Source organism: Sorex fumeus, unplaced genomic scaffold (genome assembly GCF_029834395.1).
Source record: "Sorex fumeus unplaced genomic scaffold, SorFum_2.1 ptg000019l, whole genome shotgun sequence".
Lineage (NCBI taxonomy): Eukaryota > Metazoa > Chordata > Mammalia > Eulipotyphla > Soricidae > Sorex > Sorex fumeus.
Genome location: NW_026606076.1, coordinates 30660325 through 30687313, shown reverse-complemented (window position 1 = coordinate 30687313; position 26989 = coordinate 30660325). Strand labels below are relative to the sequence as shown.

The window sequence follows — 26989 nt, the reverse complement described above, 5'->3', positions numbered from 1 at the left end:
TGTCCAAATGCGCCCCAAAGTGCTGCCACGAAACCTGCCTTCACAGACCCCTTCCACGAGGGACAGCCTCTTCTCCCTTCACCTGCTAACAAATAGAGGCCTGATTCAGCATCTTGCACGCAAACACCTAAATGCCCTGCTGTGACGTCACTTCCGCGTCTGCAAGCAGCATTAAAGGGCCAGAGACCAGATGAGCAGAGAACAACTAGAAAAATGCAGGTAAATGTGTAAGGCTGGTTTGTTGAGGCCCAGCTGGTAGATCGAGGTCAGGGCAGGGTTGCTGGCACCTGGGGCCTCCTGGTGCAAACCTGAGCCAGAAGTACAGGCTGCAATTTCAAAGGTTTGCAGCGGCTCAGAAGAGCTGACAGTGAGTGGCAGGGCACTTGTCATGAACGCAAAAGACTTAACTTCACAACCTGAATTTCCAAGCAGTGATACTGGAACACTGCTGGGTTTGGCAAAATCCCGCATAGCCAATCCTCCTCCTGCCCAAATAAAGGCAATGAGGAGTTAACAGCCAACAGAAAAGGTGTGAAATCTAGTAATATATTCTGAACGGTCAGTCCTCTGGGTTTTTTGTTTTGTTTTGGGACCACATCCAGAAATGCTCAGAGTTTACAGGTCAGGTTTTCAGACTATGATTTTACTCCTGTGGGTATGTGATTTTATAAAAGAAAAAGAGGATGAAAAATTATACTTTAAGTCAGAGTTATAGTACAGTTGGCAGGGCATATATTTGGTCCCCAGCATCACATAAAGTACCTAAAGCACTGCCAGGAGTGATTCCTGCGTGCCAAGCCAGAAATAACACCTGAGCATTACTGCTGTTTCCCAAAAAGAAAAAAGAGAAAAAAAAAGAAAAGAAAAATTAATTTTAGCCCAAACGAGATTTTAAAGTCCATAATTTTGCCCAGAGCCACCAACTCCTTCATTTTCCCCTACCAGCCATCTGTTGAAAGGGCTCAAGAAATTTCTCATGCAAGAGCTTTCAATGAAGGTATAAACAGGAGAGAGCACACCAGACTGAAGCAGATGCCAGCCCCTGAAAGTCCAGAGGGCCTTCCCTGGTAGCCAGTGTCCACTAGTACCCTGAGCACAGAGCAGGGCACAGACCTCAAGTACTACCAGGTGTGGCCCCAAATCTCACCTCATCTGCTCCTCAAGTAGTGAGATACACCCAAGGAGAGGAGTTCAGTGGGCTGAGCACCTGATTTAACTTTGAGGGACATAGCATGGCTCCCCCTGCATCTCACACACACAGACACAAGAGGGGGAGAGTCTCTGACTATCTCCAAGTTTGTAGCAAATGGAGTGGGGATGGGGGGAGAGGGAAAGACAGGAGAAACACTCCAACCCCAAAAAGATGCTCAAAGAATGCTCATGTGTCAAGACAAATTCTGGAGTGGGAGGGTTGGGGTCATACCTAGTGATGCTCAGGGGACAATATCACCTAGTGATGTTGTGGCAGGGATAACTCTGGTCACGGCAAGAAAGACAAACACCCCCCTGGCTGTACTACTGCACCAGCCCCTAAGAGTGAGACATTTAGAACCTATTGCAGCTGGTCCCCGGAACACCCCTTTCTGCAAGTACTCACTTCAACAGCAGGGCACACCCCTGGTCTTAGAGAGATGGACAGTGGAGATGCTTGGAATCTCGACAGGTGAGGCAGAAATTCTTTTTTCTGAGGAAATATAATCACATAGGGTTAGCAAAGCTAATAAGTTGATAGGGTGCTTTTCTTTCAAGCAGTTAAGCCGGGGTCAATATGCAACAGGACATAGGCTCACCCACTCCAACACTGCTAAAAATGATATATGAACTCAGAAACAAGAGTAACCCCTGAGCACTGAGTGCTGCTGTGGCCAAAAAAAGTAAAATAAATTAAGTAATGAAGACATTTTTGTGGCCGGAACGATGGTACAGCAGGTAGGGTGTTTGCCTTTCAATTCCCGAAATTCCATGTGGTCCCCCAGCACTGCCAGGAGTGATTCTTGAATGCAAAGCCTGAGTAAACCCTGAGCAATGCTGGGTGTTACCTTAAAAATAAAAAAAAAGAAATTTCTCTGTAAAGAGTTTGGAGACACACTATAGCAGGTGAGGTGCTTGTCTTACACTCCGGCCAAACCAAGTTTGAATCCTGGCATCCCATATGATGCCCTGAGTCCAGCCAGGAGTGATCCCTGAATGCAAATGCAGGAGTAGTATCTGAGTCTTGCCGTTGTACTTCCTACATACTGAATAATTAATTCTTTTAAATGAATAAAGGTGTGGTGTCCAATAGTGATCCTAAATTACATTATTAGAGGGTTTAGGGCACACTCTGGAAGTGCCCAAGCTACTTCCTGCTAAGATGGCATATTTGGTTGCAAGACCCACTGTAGCACTACCCTGATGTACCCCTCCAGACCGCAACCTGAGCTGGCTTAAAGCTCCACACCTTGGGGCTTGAGTGACAGCATAGACAAATGAGCATTTCTTTTGAAGGTGGCCAACCTGGGTTTGATTCTGGGCATCTCTTATGGTTCCTAGCACCACTAGGAGTGCTTTCTGAATATAGAGCCAGGAGTAACCATAATGCCTCGCTGGGTGTGACCCAAAATGCAAAATAAATAAATAAAAACAAAAGAGAAGCTCCCCACCTCCCTGAAGTCCCAGAACCCACTGAATGCACAAGAACCAGTGAAAATCAAAGGCTCTGCCAAATGCTTTTGAGCCCCAAGCACATTAAGAATATGCCCAGTCCCTCCCCCCATCCAGCCCCAACACCCCCAAGAAAGACAGGACAGAGGGGAGGGTGTTTTTTCCTTCATGCTGCTGACCCAGATATGGGGTACCCTGAGCAACGCCAGGATTGAGCCCTGAACACTGCCAGGTGGGGCTCAACACACCCCCCCACGAGGAAAAAGAATGCGCCCCCAGGTCCATTTGATGAGGGAATCCCGTGCTTTACCTACTCCACAATCTGACTAAGGAATGACAGGGGGCCTGTAACGGGATGTCCTGGGGACACTGCTGGGATGACCCACCCAACCCCGTGACTGACCAGGTGCTGGAGTTGCCCCGAAACTAAGATAACGCTGAGGTGCCCTCACCCGCCCCTTCAGATCTGGGAGGAGACTGAGGCTCCCTCTAGCTCTGACACTTTCTGCTTTCTGAGGGACCGGAGCTATGGGTCAGCAGGGAGGGCGCTGGCCTCACATCCCGGCACCCCAAAGGGTCCTCGGATCCCCAGGAAGGGAGTCCTGAGAACCACAGGTAAAGGGACGCTGTGGGGTGCTGGGATCGAACCCCGGCCGCGTTCCCTCCTTACGCATCTTTCTAAGTAAGTTCTCCTCAGTAACAAGGACTATTTTTACCTCAAAATCAATTTATAAACAAGATAAACCTCTTGGCAGGAGCCCTCGGTGCGTCCCAGGTGAGGGGCCGCCACCCCGGGCCACCGCCACGGAGAGACCCCGCCGCCCACAAGGCGGAGACCGTGGAAGTTCAGGCGCTCAGAGCTACCACTTGGGCGGCCGGCGGGAAACCGACCTTCCCGGACCCCCTGCCCCCCTGGGTGCCCTCTCACCCGCTCCTCACCTTCCATAGCCACGCGACCCGCCAGCACTTCTGCAAAGAAAGCCAAGGCTGGGCGGATAAAGGACCCGGATTTTGTGACATCACCTGCACCGTCACCCAGAGCCTTAAAGGGCCAGGCTTCAAACATTCCTGACCAGGTAATTCCCTGGTCAGGAAGGTTCATTTTTCCTCATTTCTGGGATAGGATCAGTTGATCCAGACAGCTGGGGGTCGCCAGGTCTGGGATAGGTAGAGAAGGATGAGCTGAACAGATAACATGTCAAGCCGAGAGTCTTTGTATTTACGAAGGAAATAAAATTCACACAAATACTTTGCAAACATCTGCCAAGACCATCTCTCTGAGTCCCAACGTTCATTTATTTATTCATTTATTTACAACTCTCAGCCACATGCTAGGAGCAGGCCCCCAGGATTCCTCCTGGCAGGTTCCAATGAAAAAAGACTGGCTTCAACAGGGTCCCTCACCACTGGGGACTGAGGAGCTGCCGCTCAAAGTGATCTGGCTGTTTTACATACACATGATTACACAGAAAGCTGCAGGACAGGGCCCAGCAAACCCCTGGTTGAGAAGGTTGGGATGGTCAAGTCTTCTGCAATCACAGGTCCAGCATCCTCAAGAACCACAGCCCCCATGCTCAGCTCTGCATCCTGGCCATGCTGCCCCATCGCAGAGCTGGAAGTGAAGATGCCTCCAAGGATAATGCACTCACACCCGAGACCCCTGTGCCGTTCTAAATCCCCCCAGAGAACGCAGCAAAGCTCTATATCCTCCTAAAGCCTCTGGAGCAAGGCAAACCCCAGGAACCCACTGGCTATGGATGGGGGGGCGGAGTGAAAAACAATCACAAAAGTGCCCCGAAAGCTGGCACGATCCTGTAGGTCACATTACAGGCACTGGAGGTGAGAGTTCCTCATGTCCTGCCACTAATTGGCCTTCAGTGTCCCCTTTCGACTGAAGTATCACTTTGTCCTTTAAACGTGTGCCCAGAGGAGGCCTGATCCACTTTAAATCATTAGGAAGTAAAGGTGCACATGGAAGACTCCCATCTGTGACATCACCCATTTCACCAAGGAGCCTTAAAGTGCCAGGTTCCAAGAGCAGACAGACCATTATGGTAGCCCAGTTGAATCAGTGCAGGGGGGATGAGCTCGAATCAAAAAGAGGAGAGGCAAGTGCTGAAGGGGCTGGTCACAGACTTCAGGGCAGGAGTTAAGGTGGAGTCCTTTGGTCCTGTACTGGTTAAACATAGAACCAATGCTTCCCAACATGTCCATCATGAAAACAAAAGCAGGTTGATTCAAAGTAAAACAGACAAGTAGGTTGTGAATGGCTCCTGGGACAATGAGTTTCTCTGGGAAGTCATTAATCAAGATGGGTGCAGTCTTTCTGAACCCAGCCCTGAAGATGCAGAGGAACTGGCCTAGCAGCAACCCAGAGAGCTGGAGAGACACTGGACAGGAGCAAAGGCTGGGAAGAACATCAGAGAGCACTGTACAGTGAACACTCTACCCCTTGAAAACACGCTATCAAAGAACCTACAAGGAAACCCCAGGACGCAGCTTTAGAAACACGTTCTCAACCAAGAGTATGGGGAAAGAGGTTAGTACTTTGGTTTAATGCTTGTGTTAAACACGGTTTTCCTGAGTTCTATTCCTGGCATCCAAAATAACACAAACGCCTATGAACTACCAGGTATGGCATGAATTACATAAAACATACTTCAATAAATAAATCCATGTATGAACCAACCCTAAGAACGAAGACACATAGGCACTAATGGGCACCAAAGTGTACTAGTTCATTTTGTAGACTTCGTCTTTTGGACAGAACAAAAACGGTTTTAATCATTCTAGTGGCTAGTAAGATTGAGATTTTACCACTTGCAAACGCAACATTTTGTCATCTTTTCTCCTAATATAACTGAAATGAGAAGAGTAAAATTCAGGTATGTGACCACCCTTTATAGTTCGTCATCACAGCTGATGTTATTGCCTGCTGAGATTGGATTTTGGGCATCTGCAAGTTACCCACCATTTGTAAAATATTTTGATCAAGGGGCCTGTTCCATCCTTTCATGGAACCATCAGAAATCTTTCTGTGCACAGTCAAGTCCATTTCAACTATGTCTAATCCACCCTATTACAGAATAATGACAGGGCCATTATCCTAAACTTTTCTGAAATATTTATCCTCAATGCTTAGGGAAATCTAATAAAAATCTGAAAACATGGAGTGCAGAGCTGATACAGTGGGAAGGTGCTCGACTGCACAAGACTGATCTGGATTCAAAGTCCAGATCCCCATAAGGATACCTGTGTCCTCCCTCACAGGTATAGATGGGCTCAGAGCCAAGAGTATGGCCAAGGCAAAGCAGGTGTGACTCCTCAAAACATAACAGAGGAAGGTCTGAAGTGTGGAGGTTTGCCTCTTTTTTTTATTACAAAAGATTCACTGCAACATCCTGGTCGATCTCTCTCATAAACCTCACCAACTGGGGTCTCTGCCTCAAACCAGAGTCCAAACAAAAATGAGACACTGGGCTGGAGTGATAGCACAGTGGGTAGGGCGTTCGCATTGCATAGTCAACCCGGGTTCAATTCCCAGCATTCCATAGGGTCCCCCAAGAACCAACAGGAGTAATCCCTGAGTGTAGAGCCAGGAGTAATCCCTGTGCATCTCTGAGTTTGACCAAAAAAACAAAAGAAAACAAAAAGAGTGACACTGACAGCTGTGATCGAGAGGTGGTTTTTGTACCCTTTTACTTAGTTGCTATTTAATCAGTCTTCACCTGGATTCAATCATTAAGACCCATTATTTACAGGGGCTGGAGCGATAGTACAGTGGTAGGGCGTTTGCCTTGCACGCAGCCAACATGTCCAACCCGAGTTCGATTCCTCGTCCCCTCTCGGAGAGCCCAGCAAGCTACCAAGAGTATCTTGCCCGCAAGGCAGAGCCTGGCAAGCTACCCGTGATGTATTCGATATGCCAAACACAGTAACAACAATGTCTCCAATGGAGACGTTACTGGGCCCGCTCGAGCAAATCGATGAACAACGGGAGGACAGTGACAGTGACAGTTTTACTTCCTAATATTTACTGTTCTGTATGGACACAGTACTAGACATTTTTAGGCTTGTGGGGTGACACTCCTGGGGAATTCTCACCACAAACTCAGACTACAGTGCTCAGGCCAGATCAATCACTCCTAATCCCATTAGGGTCCAAGTCTAGTTATTACTATCTGATTCATGACAGAATTTGTCCGTGACCATGCTCTTAACTTATAGATAAGCATTATGGTACTTTGGCCAGGCCCATTTTGATGCCAGGGTAGCTAGCTCACCACTTGCCCTGGGTCCATCCAGTCCGTCTTCGGGACCCTGATTTTGGGGATCAAGGAAGTAAGGGCAACTGAGGCTTAAGTCAAGAGAGCAGATGTCCAGGAGGTAATATTATCTGGAGACAATCAACTGCCAAGCCACAGGCTTGTGTTTGTAACTGTCTTCCTATCACTTGATCACTTGATCCCCCGTTATTCATCGAATTGCTCGAGCGGGTGCCAGTAATATCTCCATTCATCCCTGTTACGTGCTAGTGTAACCCAATGGCAACTGTTCGTTCTAGGAACATGCAGACCCTCAAACCGATCACTCAGGGTCTTGACGAAGAAGTCTGACCATTTTGTAGGTGGGCATCCACACGATCTTTTGACGTCCCTTGGAATCCAGTCAGTAATGGCTCTAGGTCTGTGGTTGTCTGTAAACCTCATTACGTGTCCAGCCCATCTGATTTTTGATGCCTTGGCAAATGAGACAGCGTCCCTGATTCTTGAGCGTTGACGGAGATCAGAACTCCGAATTCTATCTCTCATTTGAGTGAAGTGTGATATTCCAAGCATAGCTTTTTCGATTCCTCTTTGAGAGACCCAAATAGCATTCTCATCCGGTTTTCGTAGGGCCCAGGTCTCTGAGGCATATGTTAAAGCAGGAAGAACAGTGGAATCGAAGAGATGTGCTCAAGCTGGAGGTTCTTTGTCCTCTTAGTTATTTCTTCAACGCTCTTGAAGGCTTTCCAAGCCGCTCTCTTCCTCCTGCGTAAATCAGGTGCCAGGTCATTCATCATGTTGATTTCTCGACGTAGGTATATATAACTGTTGCATTCAGAGATGGTTCCCTTGAGAGCGAATGGAGTGTCCAGAACGAGGCTGTTTCTCATAAACATTGTCTTCGTAAGATTCAGCTGTAGTCCAACCTTTCCACAGTCATGGTCGAAGTCTTTCAGCATTTGTGCCGATTGGCTGATATTTGGTGTTATTAGAATGATGTCATCAACAAAGTGGAGGTGGTGTAGTTGCCGACCATCTATCTTCACTCCCATTCTTTCCCATTCCAGTCATCGCATGATGTTCTCGAGGGTGGCACTGAAGAGTTTTGGTGAAATGGTATCACCCTGTCGAACCCTCTCTTGACGTGGATGATTACTTCTTTGTAGAGTGGTGAGATCCTGGTCGTGAATCCATAATAGAGCTCACAAAGGATCCTGATGTATTGGGTTTGTACGCCCTGATTGGCTAGGGCTTTTATGACTGCTTCTGTCTCAACAGAATCAAAGGCCTTCTTTAAATCAATGAATGTTAGACAAAGCGACATCTTGAACTCCTGAGAAACCTCAATGAGCTTAGAAATGTTTGGATATGGTCGATGGTACTGAATCCTTTTCGGAATCCAGCTTGTTCACATGGTTGTCCTTCATCTAGTGTTCTGCTAATCCTATTCAGGATGACTCGAGTGAACAGTTTGTAGATGACAGACAATAGGCAGATTGGGCGATAGTTGCCAATGTCGTGGATGTCTCCCTTCTTGTATCGTAGTACAGTCCTGCTGGTTTTCCATTGGGATGGAACCTTGTATTCAGAGAGGTAGCGTCTGAAGAGCTGAGCCACTGTATTGATGAGTACTGATGGTGAGTTCTTCAGGTTTTCAGGTCTGATCTTGTCTGGGCCAGGAGCTCTTTGTTTCTTTACCGACGAGATTGCACGTTGGATTTCGGAAGGGAGGACATTGGGAACGACATATCCATCATGCGGAATGTGGTATGTGGGCAAGTGGACATGGCTATTAAAGAGATCTGAGTAGAAGTCATGAATAATCTTCTCCATTGCCCTTCTGGAAGATGTGATAGATCCATCAGGATGTCGGAGGGCAGTCATCTTGGTCTTGTAGTTGGTCAAGGATAGGCAGGCATTACCAATGCTTTTCCCGACTTCTGCAGCATCTACCAGCACCGCTGCTTACCTTTCTTTGAGGTCATCCTTGATGGCTTCTCTGCATTGTTTTGCCAGCTCGAATGTTCGCTTGCGGTTGCCTGATGCATGTGCCAAGCCACGTTGGTGAATAAGTTCAAGAGTGTTCGAAGGCGGTTTTTTGTGGTTATCTCTCTCTTGGCATTCCTCGCACAATCATGGAGGTGCTGAATCCTTCGATTGTATTCCTCATCAGTGTTGTCAATGATGGCATCTTCAAATGTTGCCGCAACAGAGCCAAAGAGCTCCCAGTTGGTGGTCATTCTGGTACTTCTCTTCTTAAACTGTGCATTCTTTTTTCCTCGTTCTGTGAGGTAGAATTTTGCACGAAGGAGACGGTTGTCTGATCCCGTTTGAAATTTTGGGACAACAGCAACATCAGTTAGGCAAAACCGCCGATTGAATATGATGTGGTCTATTTCATTGTGGAAGCATCCACTGGGAGACTCCCATCTCCAATGTTTAGATTCAGCCTTTTGGAACTGTGAGTTACCATGGAAGGTCTTGGTTGACATGATGAACTCAGACAGTCTGTCACCCTGTTCGTTCCATTCTAGGCAATGGGTCCTCATGTGGAGTTCCCTCCCCAGGCCTGTTTCTCTTAAGAATTTTCCACCCTTGGGTTTGCTTCAGTGATAAGTATGGAATAATTATGGATCAAGCAACTCGCTTCCACAGGTGCTGTTGTAAGATAACTGTGTGAGTGCTTTCTTTCACTACAATAATCTGGGTTCGATTTCAGCCTTCAGATCTTTTGAGGTACATATCTGAATCTTCTTGGGGGTCGAGTGGGTTGCTCACGCTTTGTCTCTGGACCAGGAGGGGTGCAGAGGATTGAACCTGACGTGGAAAGAGCAGGGCAAGGCCATTTATTTTTATTTTTTGTTCTCATCACTGAGCTAGAAACCTTCTGAAGCCACTTTGCTATGCCTGTGATCAAGCCATTGAGAAATATTTTCTGTTATGGGCAACCCACACCCCAGCACCCCACATTCTGAGGGAGCCCAAACCTCTACTACAAGGAAGAGGCAGCATGGATACAGCAAGATACAGCTCAGAAACCCCCACGTTGGGGTGAGGAAATAAGGGACTGGGGCTGTTTTGCTTGTATTTGGTTTCTTCATAGTTTGGGGGACACAAATCCAGCAACAGCAGAGGTTCTCCTGATGCTGCATTCAGGAATCACTCCAGCATGATTGTGGGGCTGTATGGAGACCCAGAGAAAGAACTGGGGCCTGTGACTGCAAGCCAAGAGCATTAACCTCTTTGCTCCCACTGCAGAGACCCAAGTGGCTTGCTTGATACTTAATGACCCTATACCTAACATTGAAGCAAAGAAATGGGCTGGAAATCTAAAGCGTGGAAAAGGTGGGCCACGGCAGTTCAGGTGATAGACCACGAGATGATGCTGTGGGCGTTACTGTCCCTCTCCAGGATCTTTTCTCTGTTGTTATTTATTTATTTTTTATTAGTGAATCACCATGAGGTACAGTTGTAGACTTACAAATTTTTGTGCTTGGGTTTCAGTTAAACAATTATCGAGTACCCATCCCTCCACCACCACTGATCTCTGTAAGTCCCTCCGATTCCCATCCCCCCATCCCACCCTGCCTCTGTGGCAGGGCATTCCATTTTGCTCTCTCTCTCCTTTCGGGGGCTGTGGTTTTGAAATGAGGCATTGAGTGGCAATCATGTTCGGTCTATAGTTAACTTTCAGCATGCATCTCCCATCCTGTGAGGATCCTCCCAGCACCCTTTATTTGGTGCTCCCTTCCCTATCTGAGCTGCCTTTTCCACTAGCGTGTGCGGCTGGCCTCCATGCGATGGAGTAAACCTCCTTGCACTTGTCTCAGCTATTCTCGGGTGTTAGTCTGAAAGAAAAGGACAGACATAGAAAGATTGCTTTCATCTTGGGAACATAAAGTAACAGAATGTGTTCGTTTCTCTAAGAATTTTCCACCCTTAGGTTTGCTTCAGTGTTGAGTATGGGGTAATAAAGGATCAAGCATCCTCTTCCACAGGTGCAGCATTAGGAAGGAAAGCCTGCGGTTGCTTGTCTTTCACTTGAGTAATCTGGGTTTGATTCCAGCCTTCAGATCTTTGTGAAGTGGATAGCTGAATGTCCTCGGGGTTCAAGTGGGTTTCCCTAGCTTTGTCTCTAAACCTTGAGAGGTGAAGAGGATTGATCTGGACCTTTAGTGAGCAAGGCAAGGTTATTTTCTTACATTTATTGTTCTTTGCTCTCTGTACAAAAAAAGTTCTGAACGCACGGTGTGATGCCTGTGACCGAGCCCTTTGAATGTTTCCTGTCATGGGCAACCTACACCACATCACCCCACATTATGAGGGGACACGAACCCTCTTCTACACCAATGCGGGGAATGGAAGAATATACAGTTCTGACACTGTTAAGTCAGGGTGAGAGAATTCACCATCAAGGAACTGAAGCTCTATGTTTTACTTTTCTTTCTTGTTTGTTCCTTTATGGTTGTGGCCACACCCAGATATGCTCAGGGCCTTCTCCTGCGTCTTCACTCAGGAATCACTATGGACATGACTGAAGAACCGTATGGGAAGCCTATGAATATACCGGGTCCTGTGGATGCAAGGCAAAAGCCCTATCCGCTCTGCTCCCGTTGCAGCAGCCCAAGCTGTGTGCTGGATCCTTAATGACTCCAAACTTAACATTTAAGCAAAGAGAAGGACTTAGAATCTTAAACGTGGGAAAATTGGGCCGCGGAAGTTATGCTGAAATGCCACGAGATGAAGCTGTGGGCGTTTCCGTCCCTCTCGAGGCTCCTTTCTCTAAGAATTTTCCAACCTTAGGTTTGCTTCTGTGTTAAGCATGGGGTAAGGTAAAGGCCCTCCCGTTGATCGTCGATTTGCTCGAGCGGGCCCAGTAACGTCTCCATTGGTGACTTTGTTGTTACTGTGTCTGGCATATCGAATACTCTCGGTAGCTTGCCAGGCTCTCCGAGAGGGGCGGAGGAATCGAACTCGGGTCGGCCATGTTGGCCGCTTGTAAGGCGAACGCCCTACCCGCTGTGCTATCGCTCCAGCATGGGGTAAAAGGTAAAGGTAAAGGCCCTCCCGTTGATCGTCGATTTGCTCGAGCGGGCCCAGTAACGTCTCCATTGGAGACTTTTGTTGTTACTGTGTCTGGCATATCGAATACTCTCGGTAGCTTGCTGGGCTCTCCGAGAGGAGCGAAGAAATCGAACTCGCGTCGGCCATGTTGGCCGCTTGTAAGGCGAACGCTCTACCCGCTGTGCTATTGCTCCAGCATGGGGTAATTAAAGATAAAGCACGGAGCTTCAAAGGGGCAGTGGAAGGAGAGTCTTGAGGCTGGAGTCTCTCCCATGGGTAACCAACATCCGATTTCCACCTTCAGATCTTGTGGGGTACATAGCTGAATCACCTTGGGGGTCTAGTACGCTGCTCCATCTTTGCCTCTGGACCACCAGGGGTGCAGAGGATTGACCCTGACGTGGACAGAGCAAGGCAAACCTGCAAAACTGGAGCCATAGCACAGAGGGTAAGTCATTTGACTTGCATGCTACCGACATGGCCAACCCGAGTTTGATTCCTCCACCCCTCTCGGCAAGCTACGGAGAGTATCTTGCCCACAAGGCAAAGCCTGCCAAGCTACCTGAGATGTATTCGATATGCCAAACACAGTAACAAGTCTCACAATGTTATTGGTCCCGCTAGAACAAATCGATGAAAAATGGGAGGAAAGTGACAGTGACAGTCTGAGCTGAAAAACATCAGAAGCCACTTTGTTATGTCTGTGACCAGACCATTTAGAAATATTTCCTGCTATGGGCAACCCACACCTCAACACCCTACGTTCTGAGGCTATGCAACCCTCTTCTACGAGGAACAGGCAGCATGGATACAGCAAGATATAGCCCAGAAACACCCACTTTGGGGTGAGCTAAACCTTCAATAAGGGACTGAGGCTGTTTTGGTTTCATTTGGTTTGTTCATGGTTTGGGGGCCACAAATCCAGCAATGCGCAGAGGTTATCAGGGCTCTGCACTCAGGAAGCACTCAGGCATGATCGCGGGGCTGTATAGAGAGCCAAAGTGTGTGAGAGCTTTCACTTGGGTAACCTGGGTTCGATTCCAGTCTTCATATCCTGTGAGTTACATAACTGGACTCACTATAAACAGTGCTACTCTCCCACAGTCCAGGGGCTTCTCCCCTGGGGCTTTTTTTGTCCATGGACTGAGCAGAACAGTCTGAGTAGCTTGTCCCAGGGGAGCGCTTCTTTGCAGCGTGGTCGCTCACTTCCCACTGGTAACCCACAGAAGTCATCCCACCTGTCTTGGCATCCTCATGGGACTAAAGGCATAACTGCTCACTTGAGATTTTGTCACAGTGTGCATGACCAGAAGAATTCCACTCGGGCTGTTTGCTACTCGAAGAACAGCAGAGAAGGATTCCAATTACTGTGCTGTGCCTGATAGTCTTCTCGTCCAAAAAACTCTAGACCTGCAGGTTTGTTTCTAACATTTACCTGACTTGGTTGCAATTCTGACATGTGCATGGATTTTTCAGGAAACGACCTAATGTTTCAGCAAGATGGACAAGCAAAATAGACCGACGGCAGGTCACATAGCTGTGTAATTTTTTTCCAACTCAAAGGACAGACACAGTGAGTGGAAATAACTCCCTCTGCAGAAAATTGAAGCACCAGTTTAGAGTGAAAATAAAAGGGGCCAGAGACTGGGTTTGGTACTACCTTAGTGTGAAGCTTAGTGGGATAGCTTAGTGGGATACACGTGCGAAGGCAATAATGCATCCCCACACAGCCGAGATAGACCTTTGAAAACATCTCACCTGAAGCAGATTCCTCTCGAGGATCAATGATATTTCTGTTATCTTGTTCTCTTTACTTAGGTGGGGAGAGGGTCACACCAGCATTGCTCAGGGATTCCTGCTGCTGGGACTCTCGGGTCTGAGAGAGATATCCACGAAAAAATCCCCTTTCTTCGAACACTCCTGAACTTATTCTCCAACGTGGCTTGGCACATGCCTCAGGCAACCGCAAGCAAACGTCCAAGATGGCAAAACAATGCAGAGAAGCCATAAAGGATGACCTCAAAGACAGAACAGTGATGCTGGTAGATGTGTCAGAAGCCGGGAAAAGCATTTGTAATGCCCACCTGTCCTTCACCAACTACAAGACCAAGATGACTCCCCTCCGACATCCTGATGGATCTATCACATCTTCCAGAAGGGCAATGGAGATTATTCATGACTTCTACTCAGATCTCTTTAATAGCCACGTCCACTTGCCCACATACCACATTCTGCACGATAGATATATCGCTCCCAATGTTCTCCCTTCTGAAATTCAACACGCCATCTCGTCGGTAAAGAAACAAAGAGCACCTGGCCCAGACAAGATCAGACCTGAACACCTGAAGAACTTACCATCACTACTCATCAATACACTGGCTCGGCTCTTCACATGCTACCTGTCTGAATGCAAGGTTCCATCCCAGTGGAAAACCAGCAAGACTGTACTACTATTACTATACAAGAAGGAAGACATCCACGACACTGGCAACTATCGTCCAATCTGCCTATTGTCTCTCATCTACAATCTGTTCACTCGAGCATCCTGAATAGGATTAGCAGAACACTAGATGAAGAACAACCATGTGAGCAAGGTGGGTTCCGAAAAGGATTCAGTACCATCTACAATATCCACATGATTACTAAGCTCATTGAGGTTTCTCAGGAGTTCAAGATGCCGCTCTGTCTAACGTTCATTGATTTAAAGAAGGCCTTTTTTTCCTGTTGAGATGGAAGGGGTCATAGAAGCCCTAGCCAATCAGGGTGTACAAACTCAATACATCAGGATCCTCCGTGAGCTCTATTACGGATTCACTACCAGGATCTCACCACTCTACATAGAAGTAATTATCCATGTCAATGGAGGGGTTCGGCAGAGTGATACCATTTCACCAAAACTCTTCAGTGCCATGCTCGAGAACATCATGCGACGACTGGAATGGGAAGGAATGGGAGTGAAGATAGACGGCCGGCAACTATACCACCTCTGCTTTGCTGATGACATTGTTCTAATAACACCAAACAGCCAAGAGGCAGAAATTATGACCGACTTCGACGGTGAGTGTGGAAAGTCTGACAACAGCTGAATTACGAAGCATCACAATTACGAAGACAATGTTTATGAGAAACATCCTCGTTTCTGATCCTCCATTCGCTTTCAATGGAACCACCATCTTCGAATGCAACAGTTATATATACCTAGTTCGAGAAAGAAACATGATGAATGACCTGGCACCTGAGTTTCGCAGGAGTATGAGAGCAGCTTGGAATGCCTTCAAGAGCGTTGAAGAAAAAACTAAGAGGACAAAGAACCTCCAACTACGAGTACATGTCTTCAACTCCACTGTTCTTCCTGCATCAACATATGAGTCAGAGACCTGGTCCCTATGTAAACAGGATGAGAATGCTACTTGTGTCTCTCAAAGAGGAATCGAAAGAGCTATGCTTGGAATATCACACATCATTCAAATGAGAGATAGAATCCAGAGTTCTGATCTCTGTCAACGGTCAAGAATCAGGGATGCTGTCTCATCTGCCAAGGTATCAAAAATCAGATGGGCTGGACATGTAATGGGGTTTACAGACAACCACTGGCCTAGACCCTTTACTGACTGAATTCCACGAGATGGCAAAAGATCATGTGGATGCCCACCTATAAGATGGTCAGACTTCTTTATCAAGACCCTGAACAATTGGTTTGAGGCTCCGCATGTTCCTAGAAAGAACAGATGCCATTGGGCTACACTAGCACGCAACAGGCACACATGGAGACGTTACTGGCACCCACTCGAATAAATTGATGAATAAAGTGGGATCGAGTGATCAAGTGATATAGTTTTTAGAATTAATGCTTTTATGCAGCAACCTGGTTGGAACTGGAAGATACCATCTTGAGTGAAATTAGTCAGAAAAAGAAACAAAAACAGGATGATGTTCACTCATCTATGGAATACCGAACACTGGATGTGGAAATGTAATATAAAGGGTCTACTTAAATCATCCCTGATTCCAGTGTTTAGAGAGAAGCCGGACAAAGAAGGAAAGAAATTTGGGGCGGAAGAGACCCAGACGTTTACAGGGATCAGGGATTCATTTATGCCATTGACATGAGTGAGGGGTGTAGCCATTTACCCAAAACACAGATGCAACAAAACTGAAAATAAGAGATATAAGCTGTAACCACTGAAACCTAGTCATGTGCTTGTCCAGATGACAGGCGGGGGTAGACTGGGGACTGGGGTGGGGAGGGAATACGGGAACACGGGTGGAGAGAAGCTGATGCAGGGATTGGTGTTCAATTATTGCACGCCTAAATACAACTATCAATAACCTTGAAAATACTGGCACTTTAATGAAAACTTTAAAAAACAATACAATAAATAAATTTCCATATTGCAGCACCCACTGAGGTTAAAGACCCTCTAGTCCCAGCATTAGGCTCTGATATTTTTCCCGTGAGGCTGAGACCATAGATGTGGTTGTGGGGATGGAGGAGCTCAGCAATCCCCAAAAAATCCTTTTGGCTTCTGTTTTAATCAGACCCAGTGATGCTTGGGATACCATAGGGGATGCTGGACATCGAAGGTAGGCGGCATCTTTAAGGCGAGCACCCACCGTGATGCACTGCTGTTCTGGTCCGACTTAACTTCACTATGGGCTCACAGTGACAATTTAGCATACACACAATAAAACATTTTTTGTTGCGTACAAGCGTACAGCAGGTATGCATTTGCCTTGCATGAGATTGACAGGGGTTGATCCTTGAAAACTGCCAAAAGCAACTTACGAGAACCACCAGCAATAACTGCTGAGCATCCCCAGGACCCAAAACAAAAGAAAACTAAATTTCTTCCCATACACAAAAAACAATGACAATGATCCAAACCCAAGATATACAAGGTGTCACATTGACTGATCGGAGTCCAGAAAGAGCACCCAACCCCTTAGGTGAAAATTCAGGCTTGTTTTACAGCCGGGAAAACAAGGGCCTTAAAACACACTGACTACTCGATATGCCTGAGAGATGAGGAAGAATGACAACAAATTAAGAGGGCAAAGCACAGGATCTCTCCATAATGAAGAACTCCAGGGAGAAGACACCTCTACCCCATGCCACATCCCCACATAATATGTTCTAGGGATGAGAAGGGGACACTCATTGTCCAATGATCAACTCAAAGATGTTGTGGACTGGAGGACTCCTGTGTTGTACACATGCAAGGTAAGCATCCTACTTGCTCTACAATTGCTCTGGCAATTTCTAAATAAATGGGAGAAAACAGGAAAAAATGGGAGAGCACTTAGAAAGCTTTCAGGTTAAAGTCTCAGTCATACAATGAAACACCCGTCCCTTCATCGAGCCCATTTTCCACCAATAAAAACCCAAGTATAACGCCATTCCACAGTCTTCCTCTACCAGTGGGGCAGATAATTTCGACATTCTTCTCTCTACTTTGATTACATTCAAAATTTGGCTCGAGACCCACCATTATTATTTGGGATTTTACCCCAGCATTCATATCTGGCGAAAATGCAACAGTAGACAATCCTTTTTCGATTGCTGGTTATAAATAACATATGATTTTGGAATTCTGAAATTTTAACAACTAAATCTGGAGGGATTTCTGCCAAAACCTGCTGGGTTCCGAGATTTGTTCCTGAGTCTGTGGGATTATGACCATTAAACTGCCTTATCAAGAGCCAGAGAGGTGGTTCGTGGGAATGACTTAGGCTCTTGTTGGGGTGGGGAGGAATTGGCCGTCTCCACCCCATCCTTAGAGGCCTCACGTATCTTCGTGAGTGTGGGCCCAAACCAGCCTTTCCAAAGGCCTTCGGAGGATGGAGGCCACCGAGCTGACAAGGGGAAGCAGTTGGAGGGACAGCACCAATTCCCCCTGGGGTGGATTGGGGACAGTAACCTAATGAGGGGTGCAGACACATTTCTGCTAAAAGGCACTGGGTTTCGAGATTTGTCTCTGAATCTCTGGGATCATGGTCATTACGTACCTTGATCACAAGACACAGAGGTCAATCGTAGGCGCCAGACAACCCGGGGTTTTATTTGGGGTGGGGAAAAAGGGCCGGCTCCACCACCATCCTGTTAGGCCCTGCATGTCTCCTCACTGCAGTCCCAAACCTAACCGTGCAGAAGCCCTTAGTGATGGCGGCCACTGAACCGCCAGGCACGAAACCTATTCCCAACTGAAATACCCAGCTCTGCTAACCTACTGAGGGGACCAGACACATTTCTGCTGAAAGCCGCTGGGTTCCGAGATTTGTTTCTGAGACTCTGGGATCATGGCCATTAAACAGAGTGATCAAGAGCCAGAGAGTCTGTATATGGGCAGCGACTCGGGGTCTCACTGAGGTGGGGAGGAATGTGCAGAGTCCACCCCAATCCCATGAGGCCCCGCATGTCTTGTCACTGCAGGCCCAATCCTGTCTGTCCAATGCCCTCTGGAATATGGTGGACACCGAGCCACCAAGTGGTATCAGGCAGAGACACACACCCTTTCCCCCTTGTGGTGGTCTGTCGCCGATAGCTCATTGCAGGAACAGGGCGCATCTCTGCAGAAAGCCACTGGGTTCTGAGATTTGTCTCTGAGTCTCTGGGATCATAGCCTTTAAGCAGTTTGATCAGGAACCAGAGAGACCTTACCTCCAATTATACAGCTGAGCTGGAAATGGTTTGTTGGTGTGTTTACACAAACCTAACTTTTGGCTGTTTAATTTCTTGGAAGATTTTGCCCAAAGTTTTTGGATTCTGGCCAAAGGCACAGCAGCAATTTTGGAGTATCTGGAAGTCTGACGGTGCCATCAGGCTGCTGATGCACTCGACTTACAGGCACAGATTGACCTGCTGGCGGTACCATACTCCCGGGAAGTAGAAATTCTATATATGGGGAAAAACACCAATAGTGGGGCTGGACTCACTGTGAAGCGACTAGGATGGTTGCCTTGCTGATCCAGGACAAACCTCCCCATCCCATAGGAACCCAATAGCAACACAGAATAATTCCTGAGATGCACAACCAGAAGTAAACCTCGAGCATCAAAGAATCCCTTCCAATTCCCCTGAATAAAAGCAGCTATTCAAATTAATCCAAAGAGGGGCTGAAGTGATAGCAGAGCGGGTAGGACATTTGACTTGCACGTGACCAACTCGGGTTCGAATACCAGCAAGAATATGGTCCCCTGAACTTTACCAGGAGTAATTCCTGAGTGCATAAGTCACGAGAAACCCATGTGAAAAACTGTGACCCAAAAAGCAAAAAATATATATATATATATAATCCAAAGAGTGAATTTTCAGAGGCAAATACCTCTCATTTGTCCAAACACGCCCCAAAGTACCAAGCCCAGCACTGAAGCCAATGAAAATGACCGATGGCAAAAGTGTCCCTTTCTTTTGGGGGCTTCTCGTGAACATATCCGGAGCTTCGATAAGTGTTATGTCCAGTCCAAAGGCCCCAAACAGGGTCCTTCGCAGTCTCGAGTAGGGAGGAGTGAGATGGCCAAGACCCCCACTCTTTGCAGGCTCCCCACACCAAAGCCTGAAATCCATGTGTCCACCATCCCAGTGCCATCTTGGACCTGGATGTGATCGTGGCTGCAGGGGCCCTCAGGATAACGCACCCTCACCCATGACACCTGAGCCACAGAACAGCCCCCAATGCAACCCTAAAAAGCTCCACATCCACTAAAGCCTGGATATCCAGAACAAGTAAGAAACAAGTGTGAATGCACAATACAAGCAGGTGTGACCTGACGCTCAAGTTCCCAAACCAGGATTTTCAGGGTGCTCAAGCATTCCAAATCCTAACCCAGGAAAGACTGAAGAATGAAGGTTTACCGGTTTTTCCATTTTCAAAGTATTCAAAGCTGCATCTTGGTTGATTTCTGCCATAATTTCCGCTAAGCAGCCCATCTGGGCCAAGCTAGAAGCATAGCAAACAATAACAGAGTAGTGAGCCATGATAGCTCTGAGCAGGAGGGTGTTTCTGTACCTGTTTATTCAGTCACCTTCCTCCTTATTTTCATCACCATGACCCATTATTTACAAGTTAACACACAAGCAATTCCAAGCACAAGAATACTGGCATAGGTGCAGCCAGGGTGAAAATCAGCAGGCTTCAGTAAAGGACTTCCCATATTCCTTACATATATACGGTTTCTCTCCACTGTGAATTCTCCTATGTACAGTCAATTGTGAGGATTACGTAAAGGCCTTCCCGCACTCCAGACATATCTAAGGCTTCTCTCCATTATGAATTCTCATATGTAGAGTAACAGAATAGAACCGTGTGAATGCCTTCCCACATGTCTGACACTGATGAGGTTTCACTCTGAGATGAATTTTCATATGTGAATTAAGTCTTGAGGCTCCAACAAAGGCCTTTCCACATTGCTTACATATATATGGTTTCTCTCCAGTGTGAATTCTCCTATGTACACGAAGTGTTGAGGCTTCAGCAAAGGCCTTTCCACATTCTTTACATATATACGGTTTCTCTCCAGTGTGAATTCTCCTATGTGCACTCAATCGTGTGGATGAAATAAAGGCCTTTCCGCATTCCTTACATATATACGGTTTCTCTCCAGTGTGAATTCTCCTATGTACACTAAGCTTTGAGGATTCAGCAAAGGACTTCCCACATTCCTTACATATATACGGTTTCTCTCCAGTGTGAATTCTCCTATGTACACTAAGTCTTGAGGCCAAAGCAAATGCCTTTCCACATTCCTTACATATATATGGTTTCACTCCAGTGTGAATTTTCCTATGTTTATTAAATGTGGAGGCCCAAGCAAAGGTCTTTCCACATTCCTTACATATATACGGTTTCACCCCCGTATGAATTTTCCTATGTACACTAAGTCGTGAGGCTACAGCAAAGGTCTTTCCACATTCCTTACATATATACGGTTTCTCTCCTGTGTGAATTCTCCTATGTACACTAAGGCTTGAGGATTCAGTAAAGGCCTTCCCACATTCCTTACATATATACGGTTTCTCTCCAGTGTGAATTCTCCTATGTACAGTAAGTCTTGAGGCTCTAGCAAAGGCCTTTCCACATTCGTACATATATACGGTTTCTCTCCAGTGTGAATTCTCCTATGTACAGTAAGTCTTGAGGCTCTAGCAAAGGCTTTTCCACATTCCTTACATATATAAGGTTTCTCTCCAGTGTGAATACTTCTATGTATATGGATGCCTGAGGATCGAGTATAGGCATTAGCACACTCCTGACATATATAAGGCTTTTCTCCACTATGAGTTTTCATAGGTCTATTAAGACTAAAGTTCTGAATAAAGGCCTTCCCACATGTCTGACATTCATGAGGTTTCTCTCCTGTATGAATTCTCCTATGCATAAAAAGATGTGATGATTCATCAAAGGCCTTCCCACATTCTTCACATGAAAAAGGTTTCACTCCTGAATTTATATTCATATGGTCATGATGGATTAACCCTTGACTCACACTTTGTTCTCCGGGCTGACTTTTCTGGGGATTCTGTCCACTATGGTTTTCTAAGTGAACACCACAGTGCTGAGAACATGGGGAGGCTCCCCAACATTCCTTACACGTAGATGGGTTCTGCTCATGGTAACTGTGGTTGAGGGTATGTTGCTGTGAGGGACTCACTATAAACAGTGCTCCTTTCCCTAGCAGGTGCCCCACTGGGGAATTTTTTGTCTGTGAACTGAGAATAACACACTCCAAGGAACTTTTTCCAGGAGAGGGCTTCTTCAGAGTGAGGTAGCCCTCGCTATTCTGATCACCCTCAGAAGACATCCCGCCTGTCTCGGCATCCTCATGGGGCTGAGGGCAGGATTGCTCTCTCGAGACATTACCATACAGTGCAGGATCAGAGACATTCCATTCTGGGTGGCAACTTTCCTGTAGAACAACAGAGGATTCTAATTATTGCATTATTCACTGAGTCTTCCTGTCAAAAAACTGAGCCCTTCAGATGTGGTTTCACACATATGCACCACACAAATGCAATTACTGACATATGAATTGTCTTAAAGAACTTCATGTTACTGTAAATTGGACTCACAAAATTGATGGATAGAGAGTCAGTAAATTCTGTGACTTTCCCACCTTTAAATTAATGAAGGTATACAACTACAAATAAATCCTTCTATAAAAAACAGATGCATCCATTTCAAGAGAAAATGAAATACATCCACAGTGGGTTTGGTTAAAGCTCAGATTGGAACCTGTGATGCAGGGGTGAAGACAACGCTGCATCATCACGCAGCTGAAACAGACCATGTGGCCTTTGCAAAGCTCTCACCGCAAGTGATGCCTTTTAGGATCAATGACGTTTTCTTATCTTTCTGTTTTGTAGTTTCTATTTATTGGGGGTTGAGTGGGTGGAGGGGCACACCATGCAGTGTCTAGGATCAGTTCTGTGGGTCTATGGTGTCTATAAGGCATGCTGGGTAAGGACCATCCATCCCTGTGCAAAGCAAGTATATTTCTCACTGCCCTATCTACAGGGCCCACGAATTAGCTTTCTAAACAACTACCACTGTCAAGCAAATCAAAACTCACAGTATTTTTTATACATGGTTGATTTCAGCACCTAGTGAAGCTAAGGGTCCTCTACTCCAAGGATCAGGATTTGGAATTCCTCCCTGCCATTCCCAGACTTCCACCTTAACAATCACATACTTGTTCCACTCCTGCTGGCATAAAAATTTTTATTCTGAATTAGCGAATCTTACCAACTCACTCATACTTGCAGACCCCATTCCCAAATCAAAGTGCTGTAATGCCAAATCCTGAAGCCGCGGTTTTAGTTCTGAAACTGAACAAAACATGCAATTCAAGCACTTGTCCAAAAATGTAGCAAAATGATGCGATGTAGTTAAGAGTACATCTCTGTGGTTCTCAAAGTCCAAAGAGTCCCACACTAAAGAAAAGATTCGATAGTGGAAAACTGTGAGGATCTTGGCAATTCTACACTAGATATTGTTTTTGCTTTTGAGCAGACCTGGTGATGTTCGGAGAACCAGGTTATTGAACACATTATTGAACAGATCACCTTCAGGCACTGCAAGGCACTCCCTGCTGTACTATCGTTCAGATCCAAACTAGCTCTGTTATGGTCTTACTTATCCGAAAGCCATGGAAATTACAAATTACAAATTACAGGATCATTCTGTGACTGACATTCCAGGGGAATCAAGAGGAGTGTGTGTGCAGGACAGAACCAAGTATTCAGGAGACCAAGGCCCCGATCTCAGCAGTGTGTTTCATACATGCTCAGGGCACCCATACACTGCACAGGGCCTGAGCCAGAAAGGGTCTTCAGACACTCACCTGCACACATGCCTCTCCTCCCCGACCTCAGGGCTCCTCCTTCCAGCCAGGAGATCACCGCAGGCTTCATCCCAGAGTACCCTGCCCCGACAGAGACAGAGGCATGGATAAGTCACAGGGAAAAGATGGCAGGTAAATGCACAAGTTTTCCTGATATAACTTGACAAATATATGAAAGACATGAACCGAATGTCCATTTCCAAAATGCCACATATTTCTAGTTATTCGAGAGTTAAGACCCAAGAAAATATCACAAATACTCTGGATCTGGCCTTGTGTATGGCCGACAGGGGGTTGCTCAGCACAATATGTTGTTGGTTTTTGTTTTGTTTGGGGTCTCACCTGGAAATGCTCAGGGGTGACTCCTGACTCTGTATTCAGAAATCACTGCTGCTGGTGCTCGAGAATGACATGGGCTGCCGGGGATTTAACCCACGTGCGCCGCTTGCAAGAAAATCACTTTCCTCCCTGTACTGTCTTTATAGGCACAGCAGCACATGGAGTTTCCTGAGCCCCTCATGAACTCATCACGGATTTCAGTAAAACTAAGTGCATAATAAATCTGGAAATGGCCAAGGGTGGCAAGAGACCCTTATTTTTTAAAGCTAAAAACTGTATCCAGAAAGAGAGCAGAGCAGGAGTTTCTCATGGACAATCCAGCTGTGATACGTGATATCTCCTAGGGTCTCATGCCAGCCAGGAGTGATCCCTGAGTGCAGAGTCCAGGAGCAAACCCTAAGTCCTGCTGAAGTCTCACAAGAAAAATTAGAAGTAAATCCAAGCACTGAAATAGGGCAGAGTCTAATGAGTTGAGAGACGAGATATCAAATCCCCTGTGGTGGGAGAGAGATAGTACAGCACATAGGTCAGAAGCGCTGCACACACATGTGGGTTTGATCCCAGGCAGCCCATATGGTCTTGGAGCAAGGCCTGGTGTGGATCCTGAATACACAGGTAGTAATAATCCCTAATTCCTAAGGAAAAAAGAAAATGCAAAAACAGTTGAGTGACTGGTGCAAAAGTACTGGGGCTGTGACACCAACATTTTAAGTTGCCAAGAGGTTTCAGTCCACGGTACCTCATGGCCCCTGAGCAGTCTTAGCAGTCATCCCTTAGCACAGAGCCAGGAGAACTGTGGGCTGTGCCCCCAAACAAAGACAAAAGCAAAACCAATTAAACATACAAAAGTTCGTGTAGTACACAAAGTAAATTGATTCACCAATGGATGGAACTATTTAAAGGGACCTGAGCGATAAATGGGCAGATAGGGATCTTCCCATGGACACAGTCGAAATGGATTGATCTGAATCACCCCATAGGTTCCGGCTACCCCACAAGAGTAATTCCTGAGAACAAAGCTGAGAGTAAGCCCTGAGTATCCACAGGTGAACCCCCCAAAAAAACGAGGGAGGGAAGAGCTACTGCTGGACACACAGCTGCCGCCCAGGGAGCCCACGCGGGTCTGTTCAGACATGGTTGGCTCCACACTGCTCTCACCGACAGTCTGCAGATGCTGGTATGTCTCCATCATCACGTCCCTGTACAGCTTCCGCTGAGAGGCCTCCAGGCATGACCATTCCTCCAGGGTGAAGTTCACAGCCACGTCATGGAAGGTCACTACATCCTGAATCAGCACACGGAGAGGGTGGGAGTCAGAGTCCATCTTAGCCTCATTACCACTACTCTGAGGCCAGGTCCCAGGGTCCTATATTGTCACTGGGCCTCTCCCCTCCGAATGAACCAGCCTCCATGCACAGGCATGGCTGACGGGCCCCAGAAATCACATAAGGCAGCTGGATCTGCTAAAGTGGGAGGACGTTATGCAGAAGGTTCTTGGATGTATCTGACTTTCCTGGTAACCCCAGGGCCAATTCGAGCACCACTGGTCCAGTGAGCACTGTAGAGAGGATCACTTGAACACAGACTTGTATGATCCAAAACACTATCCCTGGGTGTAGCAAAAAACACTGCACATTCACCGCTGCACCCTCAAAGCACATGACCACTAGGATTGAGAACTCGACAGTACATATAGACAACTGCTCGGAGCAGTGCATGGCATGTGTGCCTGTAGGAACTCACTGCACAGGACCGCCCCAAATCACACTCAAAGAAGGTAGAAGTTTCAGGATCCCAAAATCTCTACTGATCTCAGAGATCCTTGGCTTTCTCCTTGGGATAGGCACATGCCCAGAAATCCACACACAGGATTATGTGAATGTAAGACTATATGACCGAGCAGGTAGTCTCTCCAAAGTAGGAAGGACAAAACAGGAGAAAACCAAGTCTGGGGGCCCAAGCCACTGTAGTTGCCAGGGCGCAAATGGGGCTGGCACACCCCAGGGTGCTCTGAGGCCAGTCAATGGTGAATCCAGAGCACAGAGTCAAGAGGACAGCTGATGACAAAAACAATGCAAAAGAAACGAAAGCAGCAGGTTGGCATAACAGGACAGCTGTTCTGGGGACAGCATGTAGGACTGGCAATCCCCAACATCCCATATGGTCCCACAAGCACTGCCAGGGGCAATGTCAGAGTGTAGTGAAAGGAATGATTGCGAGAATCCTTGCTCTGCCACCCCAAGTAAAACAGAAAATCCAAGATGAAACCTTTGGACCTCCAGCATCCCATTGGTCACCTAGACCTGTCAGGTATGAGCATTGAGCACTGAGCTTTGAGTACTCCTCATGCACAACTGGGTTGGCCCCAAAGCCAAATAAAACAAAACAAACATACACAAAAGCAGCTTCAAACAGCAGAATGGGATGGTCCAATCGCAAGTCTCATCTTGGAATCCATCCAAAAGAAACTCATAACAGATGGCCCAGGAAGCCTGGGCACTCCTGGTACTACCTCATGTCATTATATCCATCTACTCCTACCTGGGGACGGTTTATCAGAAGCCGTGTCACCATCTTCTCCTGTCACTGTTGTTCTGAGGATCAGCAGGAGGCTCCGTGCAAAGACCTGGAAAGTCAGAACAATGAGCACCAGAGAGGAGCACCTCCTCCCACTCCTGAGCTCAGACCAGCCACACCCTCGGGCACAGCCTCACAATTCCAGCTCTGGGAGACAATGACAGAAGCTCCTGTCTCCGCCGGGGATGCAAATTTTGTTGGCATTTGTGCTGCACTTCAGGAGAGGAGCCTGGGCCCAGGCTACAGGGGAGGAAAAGACAGCCTTCTCTGATCCCCGGATTCCTCTCTGGCTCCCACAAGAAAGTCCCTGTAGGCCCTTCCAGGGGGCTACTCTCAGCCCAGGAGCTCCCGAATACTAGCGCCCCCCTTCAGGCTGGCAGCAGTATAGCCCCCGGGGAACCGTAGCCTGGAATGTGGCTCCACCATGTAACTTAGAGTGGGCAAACCTTTGACACTCTCTTGTAGGGTGGACAAGGACATGCACCTAGGCACTCTGTCCCGGGGACCTCAGTATTTACCACAATGGCAGGTGTTGTCTGCTCAGGGAGAGGTCAAGAGTCAGGGGTGCTTTGCAGCTTGATATGAGGGAGCTGAAATTCATGAACCTGAAAAATATATAACAGTATTGTGGTTAGAAGGCAATAATATGAGTTGGGCGCATGATTAGATGAAACCATGAATTCTCTGCATCCCATATGGCCCCCAGCAGCGCCAGGGATAACACCTGAGCTTAGAGACTTGAGTAAGTCATGAGCATCTCTGCG

At 46.9% G+C, this 26989-nt stretch overlaps 1 pseudogene; it reads right to left on the bottom strand.

Annotated features, from left to right (window-relative positions):
- Positions 1-147: 147 nt before the first annotated feature.
- Positions 148-21155, bottom strand: LOC130022175 (zinc finger protein 675-like; annotated as a pseudogene).
- Between the last annotated feature and the right edge of the window lie 5834 nt (positions 21156-26989).